The sequence below is a fragment of the Mastomys coucha genome, unplaced genomic scaffold, assembly GCF_008632895.1.
Source record: "Mastomys coucha isolate ucsf_1 unplaced genomic scaffold, UCSF_Mcou_1 pScaffold6, whole genome shotgun sequence".
Taxonomy (NCBI): Eukaryota; Metazoa; Chordata; class Mammalia; order Rodentia; family Muridae; genus Mastomys; species Mastomys coucha.
In genome coordinates this window covers 109,886,597-109,907,097 of record NW_022196912.1, presented here as the reverse complement: position 1 = coordinate 109,907,097, position 20,501 = coordinate 109,886,597, and the positions used below count along the sequence as shown (strand labels likewise).

The 20,501-nt window shown below is 38.1% G+C and overlaps 1 protein-coding gene and 1 long non-coding RNA gene across 4 annotated transcripts in view; one reads left to right on the top strand and one right to left on the bottom strand.

Annotated features, from left to right (window-relative positions):
* Positions 1–20,501, bottom strand: part of Flrt2 (fibronectin leucine rich transmembrane protein 2) — a 96,095-nt gene that overhangs the window by 9,477 nt on the left and 66,117 nt on the right. The gene's annotated exons all lie outside the window — the stretch shown is intronic.
* On the top strand, positions 2,794–11,068 carry LOC116080568. The gene is made up of 2 exons (XR_004114481.1): positions 2,794–2,890; positions 10,737–11,068. It is a non-coding gene; the product is annotated as an uncharacterized LOC116080568 (long non-coding RNA).

The window sequence follows — 20,501 nt, the reverse complement described above, 5'->3', positions numbered from 1 at the left end:
TTTACAGGCTTATTTGTTTCCAGAGGAGCACAGGTTCATAAAGTAAAAACATTATTTGTTATATAAATTTAGAAAACATTAACATCTGAGTTATTGTTTGTATACATGTGCATGGTAAGTGTACATATATTTATATCTGCATGCATATTCTAAATGTCTATGCAGATTGAGTTGACAAGTACATATTCGTGTAAAGCCCTGATTTTAAAGTCACTTGAACCTAGAGTTTGATACCTGCTAGCTTGCCAGCTTGCTCTGAGGATCTCTTGATTCTGCCTCCTCTGTACTTGGATTATAGGTAGGCTGCCACAGTTATCTGAGAGTTATATGGATGTTGTGGCTTCAAAATCACGTTGTCCCACTTAAGGGACAAGTCAAGTCCATTACCTACTGAACTATCTTCCCAACCCAAATGTGAATTTCCTTCTTTTATCCAACCAGTACTTGTCAAGTAGAATGAGAACTCATCTGTGAAAGGGTGTAGTTAAACTTTGGTTAGACCTGATAACAAGAGTTAATAAAATAGCTGCAGGTCACTTAAGACTTGAGACTGCTATCCTACTATGTATTCAGCCTATTTGTTTAACATGTCTTAAACAACAAGCCAAAATAACAACCATCCTTACTGGTCTTGAATTTCTCATATGGTCAGCTTTTACAGCCTAAGCTACTGCATAGTTTTAATCTGAAGTCACATACTCTTGCAAGCTCTCAATATAGAACAATGCATATATATCATTTGCTGAAAGCAACAAATTCAGATGTTAAAAGCAATCTTCTAAAAAAAAAATCTACCGTAAATGTTGAACACAACATTTATGGATATTGGTTGATCAACAATGACATTTATAGTACTATTGCCTGAGTCAATTGAGATCATTTGATGCCAATGACTTAATCTCTTGTAAAACTCTGTTAGAGGTATTTATTAACGCATCTCATTCTTTCCACATGGGATGCTTTCTGTCCTGCTCAGTAAAGACAAAGCAAAGCCCTTTGTTTGGAACAGGCACACATGGACACAAGGTCATACAACAGACACACACACACAGACAGACAGAGAGACAAATACAGACATACACAGGAAACAGATGCACAAGGCAGCCTTCAGGCAGGCACAGATTCAGATTCATACAACAGATGGACAGATAGACAGAAGACACAGGAGGGGAACATGAGGTGAAAAATTCAAATAACCCCAAGAGAAAGTGCTTTTATTTACTTTGTTAATGTAACCTGTGTGCATTATTGGTTACTCGGAGTTAATGACTAATGTGCTCAATTCACATAAAAGGGACAATGTGATTTTTGACCTAGTAGAGGTTGAAGTTTAGTGTGGAGAAGGAAAGGGTAAGCAGGGAATTAGCAAAATATGTCAAGAGCTATGAGGTTAAAATACCCAGAGATTTGGCACTCTGTAAAAATCTCTAACCTAATCCATGGCATATCTCAAAAACAAACAACAAAAATGGAACAACCAACAACTCTCGGGGAGGTAGGACTGGATCCCAAGGGCAGAAGGCTCCTGGCAAGAGTTTATCTAAAAAGTCTGTACTAGAAGTGGAGATGGCCTGAGGCTTGAACCAAGGCCTAAAACCCAGTTTAACCCAGAGAGTGACTAAGTTTCTATAGCAGAAGACTTTCCCTGACTCTTTACTGTCCTTTTAGAATGTAATAAACCTTTCAAAATTTGTTCTCTAGTCCATTAACAAGAGTTTAAAAGTCAGTGATTTAAAAATGCTTTATAAAATGAACCCAAAATATAGAGAACAAACTTTTCTCTTACTCATATGAACACTGTCCAGAATATGACCCTCCCCCAGCCCAGGAAACCATATTACAAATAATGACGATATAGGTCTTTAAGGGTACAAACAGAAAGTTGCATGGGCAGTCAATAGCAACACAGCATCAAAAAGCAGAATGTACAACTGCTCATTGGGGGCAAGGAGAACATGGTCCGGCCAATCTCTTTAGGAGGACAGTGACAACAGCAGTTATTCTAGGCTACTGTAAGTTAATTTAACTCTTTTCTCAGGAACTGAGATTCAAAGCATATAAATCACGCAAAAGACTTTCTGCACATTTCTGCCAGAATGCTGCCTAAGAAGTAAGCTTTTTTAATTAATTCCAGAAGGCTGGATTCCAGGAGCGCTTAATAAACTCAGACTATAAAAATCATAGAACAGAAAATAAGAATCGTCAATAAGCCCTGCCAATTGCATCACATAATGATACCAGGACAAACCTAATAAAACCATAATGGTTCCAGAGCTAGTTATACTGGCTAGATTGTGATAGGACAGCACTGGGTATAATGTGGTCCAAATGAGAAAGTAGGTCAGAGCATGTAGATCTGTTGGTAAGTATTTCCCTAGCAATATCCAATGTTCTAAGTTCAATACCCATCCCCACAAAAACTGGTATGCTGATGGACACCTATCATCCTAGATTAGGAATTCAAGATCCCCCTTGGATATAAAGGGAGATCCAGGCCAACCTAGCTAACATGAAACATTTGTCAGGGGCAAGGAATGCTGATTTGAATAGGGACTATCTTAGAAAAGCTTTCCAGGCTCATGTTCCACTCAGGCAATTTGTGGAAGGCAGCCATTTGAACTTAAAATCGGACCCTTGCAGGTATAGCATCCACACTGCCAGGCAGCCTAGAAATGATTTCCTTGCAATCTGGAATCATCAAAGCAATTTAGGGATCGTGCACACAGCCCTCCATTCTTAAGCATAGATTATAGGTACTGTGATGTAACAATAGAGATGTCCTGATGGCACTGACCAAGATGTGCGATTAGGAAGGGGATTTGAAAGGATAGAAGAACACCCTCATTCTCATCTTGAAATTACCTTTTATCCTTGTAAACTACAAGATCAGGTGAATATTCTTCTTCTCTGGAGCAGAAAAGGAAAATGAAAAAAGTACCAGAGAGGAGAGAATGGTAATGGGGTAAAGGATACAGTTTAAACACTGGACAATTTCCTGGCTCCACTGAGTCTAGAGCTGAAAACAGTAAACGTAAAAATAAAAGCTACTCTAGTCAAGCACAGATTCTAGGGTCTGGGGGGAGGGCTTAAAATGTTTTTCTCCTGTGGTTTCCAATTAGTTCGAGTGGTAGAAATAATCTTAGAATGGTCACCATGACAGATACATAGAATCTGAATACACATTCACTACTGCCACCTGCCTGCCTCATTTCACTGGGAGTTTCAAGTGATCATCTTGTAATGTCTGCAATATTGGGGGCCTCCAGGCACTGAGCACTTTGTACATTAACCACCCAAGTTAGTTTGAGCCAGCAGTTAGAATGACTAGCTGTCTTAATAGATGTTCAGAAAACAATTTCTGATGACCACTGTCAAAGCTGTTGATTATAGTCATGTAAAGCAAACTACAATGGGAGAAATTGAAGAAAGAAAGAACAAAAAGACTATGAAAGGGCATGGAGCATCAAGGACAACCCTCCTGTAGCTTATAACTATAAACATTTCAGCCCAATTTAAAGGTTACTAGACATGCACGTTGCATAAATTTTTTTCCCAGTTAACTTCAGAGTGGATCTACCCAGATAGTTTCTTCAAGAATTGCTTTCATGCATGTATACATTATGACGACCTGTCTTCTGCAACAGTAATGATGGAGCTGGCTTGGCATTTTGAAAGACCAGTGGGATTGAAGTCAATCCAAATCAGTTTTGATCTAAGGTTATCCAGTCACTAGGAGCAGGGTGATGATGCCTGATTTCACTTAGGATAGGCCTCTGCTTATCATGTAAAGGTAACAATCAGCTGTATTTACAGAACACTGTAGAAGATTAGATATGGGAAGGATAACCTGGAGACAGCAGCAATTAAGCAAAAAGTGTGCTGGTTTAAGAGAGACAGAGCGGGAGAATGTACCAAGCAAGGGGTGAGCTATGGGGACATATAAACTCAACAGCATTTCCATTTACTCCGTGTGTTAACTTGAGCACTTGCTTTCACCTCTGTAACCCAAATAATCCAGGTAAATCTGTAGGAAAGTGTACTGCCATCTCTTATCATCAACACACAGAAAATGATGCTCACTCTGTTGATTTTTCCAACTATTAGTTTAGACAACAATACTTCCCGAACCACGGAGCATCTGTTTCTCATTTGATAAGGGCACTTCTCTAAAATCCAGACTATCTCACTTTCCTTCTTCCATTCTCTCATTACCGATGTTCCCTTTGGTATTATGCACATACCTACTGCCAGCCACCTGTGAAGCAGATGTATAGACATATGGAGACTTGGTGAGAGTGTGAGTACAGACATGAGCTACAAAGCCTTGTATCTCCATGCAGGCTGGTCAGATTTTATCTTGGCTATTGCTGTAGAATCTACACCTGTATGTGGAAAGCATTTAAGAACTGCTTATAAAAAAAAGGAACAAATCAAAGAATGACCTTTAAGTATTGCTCCATTTAAAGAGACAATCTGTAAACCTTTGCAATGTCTTCAATTTGAAGTTCCATAAGAAATCACAAAGGTAATATTTCAAAATGGCTTCTAAGAATTTTAAGTTACCCTAACCTATACAGAAAGACTGAGTAACAGAGATGGATGAATAGTCCCTGAATACTGAGAAAATAGATGACCCGAGAAAAAGGTATAGAACATGAGTCCAGACAAAAAACTTCAAATCGCTAGAGCACTGTGCTTTGTTTACAAAATAGTACTAAATAATTTGGTCTTATTAACCTAGAAACAGGGTCAGGGTGAAGCATTATAGAAAACTAGGTTTCTAAAGAGGCAAGTCCTTTCCTAATGCTTCAGTTCTATTAGGGCTGTGAGCTAAAATCAGGAAATTCTTCTGTGGTGCACTATAAAACATATATATTTCTGCTCACACAATGCCATTAGCTTTTACATATTTACAGAACTTCATTGAATTTCTAAATATTTACAGAATGTCTAAATATTTACAGAAGCTCATTGTTCAAGCAAGCTTTAGTTGTATAGCATTTTATCATTCTACATAGTCAGTATCAATAAAAAAATAGGCCAGTAACTTTGAGAGCTATAAAAAAGCCAATGGGTGGAAAGAGAAAAACTGAATCCAAAAATATAAACATGGCCTACTTCTACACCAAAATATTTCACCACACATAATATACATATCAGAACAGAAAATCTTATGCCTCCTTTAGAAGGAAGATGCAGATTTCAGAGGGCAATAAGGATTATGCACAAGAAATAAAATTGCATAGTATGTATTTTCAGGTGAGTTATCTGGTTTTGCGTCTAAAAAAATGAAAAATGCATTACCTAAGTTCGTATTGGTACTACTCATGGCTCTGAATGTAAATGGTGTAAAAGTTCTTTCTGAATAAGTAGTTTTTACAATGAGCATTCTCATCCTCAGAAGCCTGTCATGTTGAGGTGTCACAGCTACATTCTGGGGACTATTTCTGGATTTCAGAAATGAGAAGGGGAAGAAATGGAAGAAAGCTTATTTTTTTTTTTCATATCCTTGATCCTCTCTCATTCTCTCAAGGATGTTCTATCCCCAGAACAAGAGAGGATATACATTAAGATTATTCATTCCTAATGCTTAAAATAAACCCCAGATAAGGACAATCTGCATCATACCCAGAGGGGCTGTGCAATGCATAGAAGAAATTACCCAATCAAAACTGTATTTTAAAAACACATGGCAGATTATAGAAGCCACCATGCATAGAGAGAGCAGGGAGAGGAAGAAGGGAAGCAGAGATATATTGGTATTTGTTTGAGGAATCACATAGATATTTAAGCATGCAAGGAGACCCTTGTTTAGGTTATACACTATCAGAATACTGCTTTTGTATTTTATTCCAAATGCAAAAAGATAATTCTCCCATCACTCATATGTATATATTGCCATTGAATTCTGTAGGAGAGGAGAGGAGAAAGAAGGGAAAAGGAGAGAGGAAAGGAGACCACATACACTCATGTTCACAAAAGAAGAAACCTTATCTTTACTTTTATGTTTAGAACTCAAGCCACATTTTGGTTTGATAGATATCTCCCAGGCCTCTGTGCATAAAATTTCCACATCAGTCAAAATGACCCAAATCTCTCTCTCTCTCAGTGTCTCTCTGTGTTTCTCTGTCTCTCTGCCTCTGTCTCTCTGTCTCTGTCTCTGTCTCTCTCTCTCTCTCTGTCTCTCTCTCTGTCTCTCTGTCTCTCTCTGTCTCTCTGTCTCTCTGTCTCTCTCTCTCTCTCTGTATCTCTCTCTCTCTCACACACACACAGGGGAGGAGACACACACACACACACACATTCACTTGAAAATATAGCTAAGATTTATTTTTAATATTTCTTAACCAGATGATCCTTGGGCAGAACACCCACTGTTTTCATTGCTAAATGTAAATGAAACATGCACATCAGAGAGCAATTGGAATTGAGTGGTAATAAATAGATTTGAACCACAGACAGTTCTGAGGAGATCATTACATGATTGCAGGAGACTAGGATACTCATGTCTTCTTTAGCTTGGCTGCAATGCAGGCCTTGGTTCTAAGGTGTATTGGAAGTAATCCACAAAATAAAGATCTTTAGTAAGTTAACTTGGAAACAAGACATCATCTTTGTATACTGCTTATTGCTCATGTTATGTCCAGGAAGTATCAATCCTTTCCAATTACATAAAACTCAGAAAATGAACGTTCAGCATGCTGGTCCTGTTGATCACTAGATTTAAGCAACATGAAGCCACAGTACGAGGTCCCTCATATGGTGGAACTGCTTCTACTGATACATTCAATTTCTCTCCCTCTCATCCCACCATGGGAGCTATTTTAAAGAGAGCTCTAGAAAAATGAGTTGAGATGTAGATACCATAGGTGTTATTTCAGAGAATGGCATTATATTATGAACTTGTAGAGAACTGCATCCAAAGGTGCATCATTACTCAAAACAACATGTCAAAGCACATATCAAGAAGAACAACACAAGTGTAATGGGGAGGAACCATGAGAAGATGATGCTGGAATATTATTTTCCAATGGACTTCCTCCATATCCTTAAGCTCTGTTTATGTCAGCTCAAAGCATTCACATATTTGTTATCACTACCCAGGCAGTTTAGACTACAACCATGGATATCATCACTTCAGGTGCCTTTCACATTTTTATTTGAGACAGGATGTCTTTCATTGTGCTGGAACATTGTCAAGTGTGCTAAGATAGCTGGCCAGTCAATGTGGAACAGTGTTCTTTCTCTACCTCCCATTTTGCCATCCCTGGGATTATAGGCTGAGGACACTATGCCCAGATTTTTATAGAGATTTTGATGTTCCAAACTCCACACTGGTGAGGCCAGTGCTTTACTAGCTGAGTCAAGTTTCTAGGCCAAGATCTTTGCTTAAAGCCTGTATTTCTTATTCACTCATCCATTGTTTAATGGCTCCTGTGTAGTACAGGCAATAGATATGAACTCCCTACAGCCAGCACAGTCATACAGATAGAAATAAAACATATAAAAAAAACTAAAATAAGAACAAAAGAGACTTGGAATGATAAAATTATCAGCAATGTGACAAAGAAAATAAAATGTAACATAGAATAAACAGAAAGACGTACAGCAGTGAATTAAGATAGGGCAGACATAAAATTAGACATAAAGAAAAATGAGATGCAAGAACAACTGCTAGCCCCAGGATTCAAGATCAGGAAGGGCAGTTATCAGAGAACAGGAGTACATAGCCCAGTCCCAAGCTACGTGCAATGCCAATGGGGTAAAACCTACTGACTGCCTTAAGAAACTAAGAACAATTAGCTTGTAATGAGAAAGAAGACAGTCAAGGGTTCTATGGCAATAGGATGTGCAAACAATGTGGCTTTGGTGAGCCTGGAGATTATATTTATTGAGTTGGTGGAAAGCTGCATCTGACTGCCCTTGAGCAAGGAGTTGATATGAAGAGAATATAAGAATTCAACACTGCCATTGAGTGCAGTGAAGAACCAAAAGAAAATCATAAGGAACTAGATGAGGAAAAGTTTTCAAGAGAAAGGAAGTGAAGAGAAAAAGAACCACCCGATCACTGTAGGAATGGCTACTTTAGTGTCTCCCAACATCTCTACGTATTTTTTGTTCAGATGTCTCAAGTCTCAAATTCTCTTTGGAACTAGACAAAGCATTAGATAGATAGATAGATAGATAGATAGATAGATAGATAGATAGATAGATAGATAGATAGATAGATAGAGATAGATAGATAGATAGATAGATAGATAGATAGGTAGAAAGGTAGATAGGTAGGTAGATAGATAGATAGATAGATAGATAGATAGATAGATAGATAGATAGATGATAGATCTGTGAGCAAGCAAACTAACAAACACAAATAAAAGAAACACAACTTTGAGTCAACAAGGAATTTAATAACAAAGATAACAAAGTTACCTACTGGTACTGGGTGAAGGCAGTGATGTAATTAATTGGAAAGGACTTCTTCATTCTCTCTCAAGCATGGAAGCCTCCTTCCCAGATTACCACAGTGTCTCTTCCACAGGACAAGTCACAGACCTCCTGCTGTTCTCTATCAAGCATTATCTGAGGTGATGAAGAAATTCTTAGGCCATTTTTCTTCTATGTACAGGCTGATAAACTTCATGGTTCATTTGAAAATTAGCTTTGGTGACCCTAGTTATCAATCCAGAGTTTGACTGGTTTCTTGAAGGCTGCCAGGATGAGAGTCTATGCTGCCTCACCTCAACAGCAGGAAAGAATGGGTCTCCATTGGTTTTCTCTCAGGAGTGCACTCATGCTGTGCCTCTGCCTGGAATTTTAAGTGCTTCTAGAGCCCTTACTAGTGATGAGTTGGTCTTGGAGTCAGGCTGTGGCTACAAGGACTACCTGGTTTCCTCCTTAATCTCAAGAGTTTCTCAGAAAGTTCAAAGTATAGAAATAATCCCCAAACTAATAACACTTGCGGAAGAAGTTCAAACTTACCAGATTATCTCCACTAGACAAATGTTGTCCTCGTATACGGGGCCCAGAATGTATAAAGTGGCATGCTTGACTAAAGCCGGTAATGCTCTACCTAGACAACATCTTAGGTACACAGATCCTATAATATCCTGTGTTAAAACTTTCTGGGCCCAGGTAGCTCACATTATGATGTTTCTAGGCTTGTTGACAGAGGAAGAGCAGAGAGCCCAGCTGGGGATTAGAGAGTGTGCACAGACAGCTGGAAGAATAAAAAGTGACTGCCAGTTTTCCAGTCTGAACTCGCTGGACTTTGAGAATTCTAATGTATAACTTGCTTGGCCTTTCAGGATGTTCTGAGACATAGGTCAGCCATAGTACACAAACCACACATGGATTTTTTTTAAAAATTGATTTATAAAGTTTGTAACTTTTAAATAATTCCATCAGCAGCATATTTCTGGAAATATCTTTCACAAGAGCTTTGCAAAGCTCTGAGCTATGCTTTCTGGTGGCAGGGTTATGGTGGTTCTGATGGTAGACGTAGTGGTGCTTTACCTCCTTACATGAAGGAAAAATGGGCACAGTTATTGAATCAGTAGAAAAGGCACTAAGGCATTTTGCTTCCTAAGCATATTGGCAGGGTGAGCAAAGCATAGAAACTTTAGAAAATGGTACATTAGTTAACTGCTAAAATTTCTAACTCCTAATGCATACTAAAATTAAATCAAAATCCATTACCCATTCATGCATGCAAATTCATTTGTTGAAGTCTTAACCTCTAATATTTTAAAATGGGGCTATATTTAGAGATAGAGGCTAATATCTCTGGTGTTGTTATAAAAAAAATAGAACAAGACATAAATTTATACAGAAGACAGACCGTGTCAAGGCACATAGGAAGAAAGTAGGGTCTTATGCAATCCAAGGAGAGGGTCATCAAAAGAATCTAATTCTGTTCATATTTCTACTCTGGAATTTTGGCTCTTAGAATGAGGGAAAATAAGCTACCTATGCCACAGTCATAGGGTGGTGCTCTTTGCCATGGCGGGGTAGCTATTGCAGAGATATGTAACTTCAGAATACAGCAACATGTGCAGAAGCACATGACATATAAGAAAGTGAAAGGCATTGCCACAGAAGATGATCAAAAAGCAGGCAGATTTAGCCAGGGATATAGCTCAACTGCATAGTTCCAACATGCATAGGTCCATTGGTTCATTATTCAACTCACCGCACTACCATAAGGTAAAAGAAACAGCCATTTGCACCCAATTCCCATAATAGGTCTTTCAAAGGATGCATATGGTCTACCTGAGCACAAGTTTTTCCACTTGATGCCCATTTTGCACCCAATTTCAGCTGCCAGGCATCCCCCTAGAGCATTTTTTATTCTAGGAGATGAAAACTGTCATTTCTCAGGGGCTGTGTTCTTAGCAGTTCTAAGAATGTACCAACTCCCTCCTGTCCAGGACAGTGAGTTATGACTTCATATCTTCAATGACAAGCCATTAACAAAAATGAAAACTGCTGCTAAGTGTTCATTAAGATAAGTGATATCAGCTAACTCTAATTGCTTTTTCAGACCATGAAAATCACTGATGTACTTCAATATTTTACTGACCCTCTGTACCAATAGCTTCCAAAACTAAGTGTCTATCTCAGGAGGGATATCCATATGCCAGAGAGATTGGAGTGGAGTGGGACTTCCAAGTGGACATTTGATCAAACCCCAATTAATGTCATTCCCATTTTAATGTAGTTTCATTGTGTCTGTACCTCAGAGAACACAATACTGGGAATAGACTCTACATCTTTGAGGTGAGCAGTCAGCAATGGAGAATGAAAATTGGCTTTCGATGAGAAGAGAAAAAACACCTAGCCATGTGATATTGTTTGTGTCACTCCAAAGGCATGAAGCAAAGCGAATAAAGGTATATGATGTGCCTCATCCGAGAACAGTAATGAAAATGTACTGTATCATAGACTACCAAGCATTGAAGTAATCTAATACTACCAAGAATCCAGCATTGTGGGAAAAGAAGTATACCACAGGGTTGTGTGAAACTAAATTCATCTTCCTGACAGGACTATGAAATAAACATTACTAAGTTATCACCTTTGTGATGTACATATTGAAGAGTCAAATCTTTAGGTCAATTTTCTAAGGTAATGTAATTGAGAGCTCCCTGCTAAGATCTATGGACTGGAGGTTTCTATGCCAACACTCTCTCCTCGTGCCCTCAGTAGAATACATAGGCAAAAAGACACAGTGAGTACAGGATAGTAAGAGCATATATTCTTCTTGCTTTTCTACCAGTACTACGTTTACATGTTTGCTTTTGAATCCATTTGCAGACCCATTTTGCAGAGCATGCTGACCTTAAACACGCAATCGTCATGCATCAGCTTCCTTTGTGCTGGGACTGCAGTTATACAGCATAGCACTAGCCAACTGTGACTGCTTTTGATGGCTGAGTACCCTGGCAATCAAGAGCTCAAGACTATGTAATACTGCCCACACTAATTATTTATAGTAGTCATGAAATTGAATAATTTTTTGTAATGAAATAGAATATGGATAAGCAAAGGAGTACTCATAAATGAAAATATAGTTGATTAGGTAAAAGGAAGAAAAAAATGAAGGAAACAATAACTCCTACATGTTCAGGTCCTAGTCTTCTGTTGTTGGACAAAAGGATGAAAAAAGACAAAAGAGAGGACTGGGAGTGTGGGCAGGAAGGTGATAAACTTTTTAAATGTGTATGAAACTTTCAAAGTAAATAATAGGAAGAAAACAATAAACACCAGCAATGTTTGAAAAATAATTCTAAGTCAAAATACTGATGAATTGAGGTTGTCTTCCCCCAATATAACAGAGAAAGTGGCAAGGAGAGGAGCCTCCATGAGAGGAGGGAGCAATGCTAACCCTTATTCGATATGTCTGTGGGCAGACAGAAACCTGGGCTCGATCACCTGGCAAGTTCATGGCAAACTATGCACATTTTATGTTTAAACTGGCATTTTATGTTCATGTCTTTATTTTGCTGCAATAGCTACCAACTTTGTTTGATATTAGATAACCTGAATACAGTAGCAATTTCCAAATGCATAAAATGCTTTTATGAGCCCTAAACATTAGAGTCCTAAAACCCCATGCAAATTATCCTACGATGGAGAGACATACAATTACCAAAAGAGATTAGGGTCAATCTCCACCTGTGTTTGTGGTTACTGTAAGAAAAATCACCTGAGTGCAAGCCAAACCCATGGCTCCATGACAAGTCTTCTTAGACCAAAGCAAATGTGTGAGAGGATGTGAGTCTTAACTGAGTCAGATGGAAAGGCCCAGGATCGTAATCAAGGAGAAAATGGAAATGTGGGCTTCCAGTCACACACAAATCTCTAAATCTGCATTGTGTACCAAATTCACAGGCTTCAGGTCCCCAAGGGCTATGACTAGTGAGTGACAGTTTCTCTGAGTCCTGGGAGAACCCTAGAATCTGCACAGAAGAGTCTCCCTGTCTTTGCTGACTGCACTGATAGCCAAATACATCTAAAACTCATCCCCTCAGTTTCCTGGTTTTTTTTTCTAATTCCTACATCTCAGCTCTTTGCAGATACACACCCAATAACTGAAACCACCCTTGCTCTAATGGAAACACTTTTTGAAAATACTTCTTTATCACAGATTTGAATTATAGCTATTTAGAGCAACTTCATTTATCTTTAACCACTTATTGATTCTATAATTCATTCAATTAGCAAAAAAATAAAATAAAATAAAAATCAGTAAATATCACATTGTTTGAGAAATCCCGAAGCAAGTTTCTATTTAAAACTTTTTTTGGTGTAATTTTCCTATTGTTTCTCAATTTCTCTACTCATATCAATTTGTAAAAATAAATGCAACCCACAGTCATAATTCATCCTTGAAGAATGACCTACCAAGAATTGCAATGTGAAAGATATGCCCTAGATAGTAATCATGCATCCTTAACATCAGACCAGGCAAGAACAATAATGACCAACATATGAGGTAGGTGGTAAAAAGTCAAAAGATAGCCGGGCAGTGGTGGCACACGCCTTTAATCCCAGCACTTGGGAGGCAGACGCAGGTGGATTTCTGAGTTCGAGGCCAGCCTGGTCTACAGAGTGAGTTCCAGGACTCCAGGACAGCCAGGGCTACACAGAGAAACCCTGTCTTGAAAAACCAAAAAAAAAAAAAAAAAGTCAAAAGATATCAAAGATAATACTTAGAAAAAATTTTAAAAATCCTTGGGAAATATAACCTAACTTACTAAACAGAATTGATATAACAGAGAAGATCCAAACATATAGAAAACTCAGGGGAAAAATCAAGATCTGTAGAAAAGTTTGGAACTTCTTTGAGTTCTGAATGTTACACAAATACAGATGTGTAACGCAGCTTTCATGGGCACTACTCACGGTTACTCATAAGTGTGAAGTAACCTAGTTTCCAACTTTAAAAATGTGTGACACTTTTCCAACACCCACCTATAGTGAACAACACAATACTCCACAACAAGAGTTTTTAAACCTATAAGACAAGTAGAATGGCTTCCTGAAACATTTTAACTCGTCAAAATAATGTAGAAAGCAAAAGACATGTATATCAATGAAAGAAATATAACTTAATAAAATGAATACAGTCCCAATTGCAACAGAAGAAAAATATTTTGTTACTTGGCAATCTGTACAATTTTAATTGGTGAACTGTTTTCCATTCTTAAGGCCAGAAATTAAATCTTTTGCCAGAATAAAACACACACACACACACACACACACACACACACACACACACACATTATATAATTGAAAAGGGAATCAGAAATTTTTTATATGTTCTTATCATGTCCTCATGATGAAAAAAGCTTACATTAGCTTACATGAGAAAGCTTACATTAGCAATAAACAGTACTACGGAGATTTTTTGATGTGGTTCTCAATTATTCAGTAAATCCTCTTGTTCTAGAAAACATACTTGGGTCTCTCCCAACATCTGTAAAAACCAGTGCCCAGGACTTCAACTTCACTCTTCCCTATAGTGTAAAGGAACCTCTGTGTCCTCTCTGCTGCAGCTTTTGCCAAAAGACTAACTGTATTGCTTAATAAGTGAGATTAGAAGTGGACAGTGTATACTCAGCAGCTGTGGGGAACTCAGCAATAAAGCACATCAATATCCCGCCTACATATTATTTAGGATAAAGACAAAGGTGAGTAGCTATAGGCGAACATCATGAGTACAGGTACAAACTGGTACCCTGTTCAAAAGAAGGAGGCTATTTGATTGCAGATGTATGGGAGAGAGGAGGGAAAGTCACATGAGAGGTAAGCTGTGTTTACCTGCTTATACTCGGCTGTAAGAAATTAACTGCAGATACCCTCTCCCCTGAAACACAACCCAAGAGCATGGATGCTCTTAGCCCAGAGTTATGGGAGATCATAATTATCATTCTCCAGAACAGAAGGTCTCCACACAGAATCCCATGCCTGGAACGATGCACCATTTAGGTGTGACATAAGCAACTTATTTGCCAATATGTGACAAAAGGTGCTAACCTGAAAATGAAGTTGATAAATTATAACTACTCCCTTTATGGATCATTCATGAAAAGTTATCAGAATTTTGCTCAAATTTTACTGCTCTACCCTGAGTGCAGGGCGTCACTCCATAACTCTCACTTTGAAAATTCCAATGTTTTGAACAAATCCTGATGCAGACAAAGGAAACAGAGAATGTAATACGTCCTGCTTTCTTTGATTTTACTGGGTGCTTCTACGACATCAGAAGGGCCAACTCTCATCCCCCAAAATATCAGGGCAGAGAGAAGAACCAGGGTTATAGTGGGACTCCTTCCACAGTGAAATCTTATCACACCAAAAGGATTATGTGACTCTGAAAAGCTGGACCAACACTTGACAAAACAGTATGGTCAGGAGATAGCACAGAAAATCATCAAACCTATGTAATCTGAAATACATAAACATATATATGTATACACATATACATATATATGTGTATATATATACTAATATTTGCATTTGCTGTGTTTCCCACAATATGTATGCACAGACAAAATACAAATATCACTAATACATATTTATTGATAAATTTTGTTCACTTTTATATATGGTTAAAAACTAAGGGATCTATAATGTCCAAGAATTATTGTATCTATAATGTCCAAGAATTATTGTTGCTTGAGACAATGAACCCATCTCTTAATGTGCAAGGGTCATGGTAGATCTTGGAACTAAAATCTTCCATGTTATTAAATAAAAAGTTTCGCATTCATGAGTATTCTGTGCCTGGAGCAAGGCAGTAAGTACCTCACTTAGTATTCTTTCAAAGCCATCCTAACCTCTGAAGCTTTACCAATAATGATGATTAGTATAGATCTAATATTTGTATACAACTCGTCCATTAAATACTATCCTGATACACCTCATTGGATACATCACAGTATCTTGGGAGCAAATATCATCACAGGTCTCCCTTTTTAAATGACAAAACAGCCTTACCAAGGATTTGCATAAGCTGGTTAGGCAGGAGGCAGCAGAGCTTGGAGTCAAGCCACAGTGTTTGTTCTTTCTTTTGATCTGACAAAATATTCAAGGTTTATTCTCTTGACCATTTATCTGTGGGCCCTAGCCACTTAGCACAAATACATGTGTTGTCTCTCATTAATGAGAGGTTCTCCTGTTTCCACAGGTGATGGGTGATACTGGGGATTATTTTAAGCATATTAAGTTTGACTGTATCTCAGAACCCTTTTTTGACATTCTGGCCAAATTTAATATTGAGTGCGACATACAAGTAACTGGCAAAAGTGGGACATCATTGCATGTCTCACATAGCATCCGTTCTCATCCCCCACCCCCGTCTGCATCTCTATCCCACTGCCCTTTGTGCATTTGGATTCATGACTTAATAATAATAATAAAATAAGAGCCGGGTGGTGGTGGTGCATGCCTTTAATCCCAGCACTTGGGAGGCAGAGGCAGGCGGATTTCTGAGTTCCAGGCCAGCCTGGTCTACAGAGTGAGTACCAGGACTGCCAGGGCTACACAGAGAAACCCTGTCTCTAAAACAAACAAACAAACAAACAACAAAACAAAAAAAGAATATAAAGTGTGAGGAATATGTATCATTTACTTTTGGAAAAAAATGGGGGTGAATTTGTTATCAAAAAAATCCACAAAGAACTTAAACTAGGCAAGCTACTAAAATACAAAGCAAAAAGCCAAAGATGGGATCTCAGGCAAAGTGCACCTGGAGGATAAAGATGGTCATGTTGTCACTGTTCCAAATCTCTTCGTAGCACTACAAGTCCACCAACTTCCCATCCAATTTTGTCTTTGCATTTACGCAAATTATGATGTCTTCTATTCTCTAGTTCCCTAGAATTTCACTTAGATCTACCGAATGGGCTATGGGACTATCTAGTGTCTCATGGTCTTTGACTTTCTCCTGGATTCAAAGGGGAGGTAGCCACCTCTTCTTTCCCTATCCTCACCACCTGAAACCTTCTTCCATGTTTTATCTGTCCATCTTCTTAAGTGCATCTGTCCAATTTCCAATGCCTGAACATGCCAGCTTCAAAGAACCCTCTATGGCTGCAATTAATTACATACACTATGGCTTCAATATTAAGAAAACAGAACCCTTACTGTTTAAGAATTATAGCATTTGACCAGAAATTCAGTTCTATACTTTCAAATCTATGGAATATTAAAAGCCATGTATTTATCTAGAACCTCAAACCTTTTGTTGTTCTCCAGCTTTTCCATTTTGAGCCATGTTGTTGACATTTTCTCACTATCCATATTTAAAATAGAAAAGCTATCACTAATTCATTGCATACTTCTTAACTTCCCAGGCCAATGGATTCATTGGTACATGATGATGTTTCCCATGCTTCCTCTTCTTTGATGTTGACTGTCTATTTGAAAGTGAGTTAAAATATTCCATCACCTTAGTCCTTTTCTCTAGTACTGGAACTACTGACATATACCACTGTGCCCATCAATGTGGCAATTCTGTGAAAAACCACTTCATATCTCTATGGATGTGTGTAGCCTATCTATGAATATGCTCTTATTTTATCACAGATATAACACTTAACTATGTGACAAAGGATAAAGCACTTCAATTGTCAAGCTCTGACTACTTCCTCATGTGTAAATTAATGTACATATGAATGTATTATAAGCTGAAAAAGAACATACATATGGGTGGGAGACACTGTAAAGGAAGAAGGGAAAGGAGGAGAGGTGGTCAAGGATGGGGAGATGATAAAGGCAGAAAGCCAGAAAAAAAGGGGAGAACAAGAAAGGTTAAGAGAGGAGCTCGGCCCTGTGAAAGTTCTGTGCCCCAGTGTAGGGGAATGCCAGGGCCAATAAGTGAGAGAGGGCAGGTTGGCAGGCATGGGGAAGTGGGAGGCAACAGGGGTTTGTTTTGGTTGTTTTTGTTTGTTTCTTTGTTTTTTGAAGGGGAAACTGGGAATGGAGAAATTTACATGTAAATAAGAAAATATCTAAAAGAAAAAAAAAAAAAAGAACACATGGCCAGCCAGGCAGTGGTGGCACATGCCTTTAATCCCAGCACTTGGGAGACAGAGGCAGGTGGATTTCTGAGTTCAAGGCCAGCCTGGTCTACAGAGTGAGTTCCAGGATAGCCAAGGCTACACAGAGAAACCCTGTCTCAAAAAACAAAAACAAAAATAAAAACAAACAAAAAAAGAAGAACACATGGCTAAGGTATAATTTAATAATTTCTTCACTTGCACATGGCACTGTTAGATCAAACTAATATGTATCCAACCAGTCCAATATGTTACATAAGCAAATAAACATATTTCAAGGTAAAGGAAGTAATATTCAGTTCCTAAACATGTTTTTAATATGTGTGTATTACTGAGAAGACATTGAAATTCACTATGTCCCTTAATGAAAAAACACTCAATATATAACAATACCTAACTTTAAGAGTTATTTTGATGCGGCTGAAGAGATGGTTCAGAGGGTAAGAGCACTCACCACCTGCTCTTCTAGAGGTCCTGAGTTCAATTCCCAGAAACCACAGGGTGGCTCACAACCATCTACAATGGGATCTGGTGCCCCCTTCTGGCCTGCAGACTTACATGCAGGCAGAACATTGTATACATAATAAATAAATCCTTTTAAAAAAGAGTTGAGAACTGAGAATAATAACATGTTTTATTTTTGGTCATCACCTATTCCACTGTCTTTAGTAAGAGCGCATGCGTGTGTGTGTGTATGTGTTACGTGTGTTTGTGTGTGTGTGTGTTACGTGTGTTTGTGTGTGTGTGTATCATGTATGATAGATATGCAGGTTTCAGAGTGCATGTTCACATATATGTGTAAAGAGGTCATAGGAGACCATGAGATATACTGGTCTACAAATCTCCACATTCCCTGAGACAAGATCTCCCACTGAACTGGAACTTGGGACTTATCTTTTGGGGACAGGATAGTGTTCATCATGCTCTGAGAGATGTTTCTTTCTTTGCTCCCTTTAGTACTAGGGTTACAGACACCCATAGTAATACCCAGCTTTTTACACATATTAGGGCTTCTCAGCTCCATTCTACAGGCTTGGTCAGAAAGCACTCTTAACCACAGAGCCCTTTCCCAAGTCCTGTTGAAAATATTCTTGAGACTTCTCTAGGAAACATGATCTAGACTAGAAACCAGAATGGCTATCTCTGACACTTGGCCATATGTTTAGCCTATTGACACAAAAAGGTCACCTTAATTCTACCTGCCACCTTAATATAAAGAATAACTATGCATAACTGTGCCAAACTGATTGTACACCATTAAGTCAACCGTGTAACATGTATAGTAGAAAGGAGATTTCTTGGGTTACAAGCTTTAGATCTTTGTCTTCATTCTCTCATTGGATAGACATCTTGTTTATTTGGGACTGAGACTTTTGAAACTGAAATAGGAAGATTTTTTTATAATAAGTAATGTCTCAGTCAGCCTGAGATCCTGAGATTCAGATGGATATACACCACTAAGTCCAACTGAGGAAAAGCCCCATGACCTATAGATGTCTCAGAGCATCTTAAATTCACCATCTGAAGCCAAAGCTTAGGGTAAATCCACTAGACCTGAGGCTTTTATGAAGATAGTACCAACGACAATTCCTTGCACATAATTTGAATTCTGGGCATTACTTATGAATTGTGGACAAGAATTAACTTGAAAATGTGAAGGAGTTTAGGATTCCTGAATAGCTTGTTTCAACAGCTGAGAAGTCTGCTTAATACCAGAATAAATGAAACATAGTGGATCCAAACAATAGATTGTGGATCCAAACACTGTTCTGCCATTAATGAGCTGTGGGCAAGTATTTAACAAGTCGCTTAGTTTCTCTAGTGCAACATCTCATTGCAGCATAGTCACAGAGATTAAAGGGGACCACTTGGGCAAAGCTTTTACTTAGAAAATAGTCTAAATGGAGTAAGTGCAAAGAAAAATAATCATAATTTTCAGCATTAGTTGTAGGCTGTATCTCTATGACCTGAACAGCTTAACAGTTTTCAGTACAGCACTCATGTGGTAAATGTACATGAGCTATAAGAGACCGTTTGACACCCAGGCAATCAACCTAGCTGAGTTCCCAAATAGGGATGTGTGTCATGACTGTAAATATAGAAATTTTGCTGGTATAAAAACAATACTATTAGACTCTATCTTCTCTGCAGTTCCACTCAGCTATAACATCTTGTGTTATATAATTTTCTGCCAAATGTTACTGAATAAAACTCAATACCATTATATTTATTTGCAAAAGTAGAATCCACTGAGAAGAGAAATGTAGTCTCTGTGAACGTATTGAGATTCTCTGGCTTGTTCACACCCATTAAATATCTTAGAAACAACTGTGTGTTGATAATTCCAGTATTTTGTCTTTCAAATGAGAAAACAGTATCAGTTTTAAAATTAGCTTAGAATTTTTTACTATTTTATTGCAAACTTATTTTGCTATATTTTTGCTATCCTGTTACTGGCACAACTTACAAAGCAGCTTTATAAATTAAATGTCTACAAATATATACATATTTCTCTGCACAATTCAATCAAACAACTGCAATTGACTGCACTTCAAAAAAAATTCAGTCTTGGTGTTTGTGAACCTGGATCCTTCAGTTACAGATACCTTGGGACTTAAGACACAGATGGCCTCAGAATTTCAAAATCTATGCCAGGCACAAGGATTAAACTTTCTCTTGCCTAGAACTCAGCATCAAGATGGAAAATTAGCAAGTTAAAGGAGCTTATGTGGTAATACAGCTCATGTAAATCATGGTTAGGTACAATGTGCCTGGGCTTTCTCTTGAACTATTTACAATCCTAATGTTAGTGAGAAAAGAGTCTGGCCATCAAACATGGCACATAATTCTTGGATGAGTGCTTTAGTGACTTTGTGTCTCCTACAGGGCTTGGGATGTGGACTGGGGTCGTTTGTCAAGTAAGATGATGGCTATGACTAA